The following is a 1,413-nucleotide window of genomic DNA, read 5'->3' on the forward strand; positions in this document are numbered from 1 at the left end:
CCCTCCCTGCGTGCCTGGCTCCTCTGGGGTCCCCACTGCCACGGGGCTGCCTTCCCGTGGCTTCCAGACAGTAGTGGCGATGCGGGGGGCCAGCGGGGGGGCCAGCGGGGGGGCCTGGACAGAGCGAGTCCCAGCCCCGTCACTCCCGCCCACCGTCCACCCCGCCACAGCCTCCCGGGACCAAGGGGGTCCCAGAAGGACGACACTGACCAGCTGACTTGCCTGCCTCCCTCACCTCCCTCGCACACTTAACCAACCGTGGGGGATTCCTTACACACACACACACACACACACACACACTGTCTGTGTCTCTGTATCTCTCTATCTCTGACCTTATCTCTGTTTGTCTCGTCTGTCTGTCTCTGTCTCTCTATTTCCCTGTCTCTGTCCCTCTGTCTGTCTGACTCTCTGTATCTCTGTCTTTGTCTCCCTCTCTCTGTCTGTTTCTCCCTCTCTTTGTCTCCCACTGTCTGTCTGTCTGTCCCTGCGTCTCTCTCTGTCTCTGTCTCTCATCTACACTTGCCCATGCGCTCATTTCTCATGGCATCTCCATTCAAACATTATTAGATGTAATAACAGATATCTCCGCAGAGGAAACACCCGAAGCAAACACGGTGCAAAATAGACTTAAAAAGAAACTGAATTTCACTGGAGCTGGGAGAGGGACGGGGACTAGAAAATATGTGGGTTCAAGGTACAGCAGTGAAGCCAGGCACCGGTGCTCACATCTGCCATCCCAGCTACTCAGGAGGCTGAGATCTGAGGATCACAGTTCAAGGCCAACTCGGGTAGGAAAGTCATGAGACGCTGATCTCCAATGAACCACCAGAAAACCGGAAGCGGTGCTGTGGCTCAAGTGGTAGAGAGCCCGTCTTGAGTGAAAGAAGCTCAGAGACAGTGCCCAGGCCCAGAGTTCAAGCCCCAGGACTGGAAACTAGATATCTAGATAGATACCTAGATATCTAGATAGGTAGAGAGATAGATGATAAATAGAGCAACAGTTAAGATCTGTTTCTCAAAATTCATCCTGAATCTGGGTAGATTCAACCTAGAGAAAGGTCTAAAGCTGGGCACTGGTGGCTCATGCCTATAATCCTAGGTACTCAGGAGGCTGAGATCAGAGGATCGAAGTTGGAGGCCGGCCCGGGCAGGAAAGTCTGTGAGACTCTGATCTCCCATGAACCACCAGAAAACTGGAAGTGGCGCTGTGGCTCAAGTAGTAGAGCGCCAGCCTTGAGCTGAAGAGCTGAGGGACAGCGCCCAGGCCCTGAGTTCAAGACCCACAACCAACCAGAGAAAGAAAGAAAGAAATGCACAAAGTGTCCAGACATCTCCATTGGTGCCATGAATGTGGGAGCCATTTCCAGCTTCAGGACTCTGGGCCTTTTGCAGACCTTTCTCGGGAAGGGGGGG

At 53.5% G+C, this 1,413-nt stretch overlaps 1 protein-coding gene across 1 annotated transcript in view; it reads left to right on the forward strand.

Annotated features, from left to right (window-relative positions):
- The window catches only part of LOC105991011 (alpha-2-macroglobulin-like), a 57,721-nt gene that overhangs the window by 1,139 nt on the left and 55,169 nt on the right, over nucleotides 1–1,413 (forward strand). The gene's annotated exons all lie outside the window — the stretch shown is intronic.

Source organism: Dipodomys ordii, unplaced genomic scaffold, assembly GCF_000151885.1.
Source record: "Dipodomys ordii isolate 6190 unplaced genomic scaffold, Dord_2.0 Scaffold69, whole genome shotgun sequence".
NCBI lineage: Eukaryota > Metazoa > Chordata > Mammalia > Rodentia > Heteromyidae > Dipodomys > Dipodomys ordii.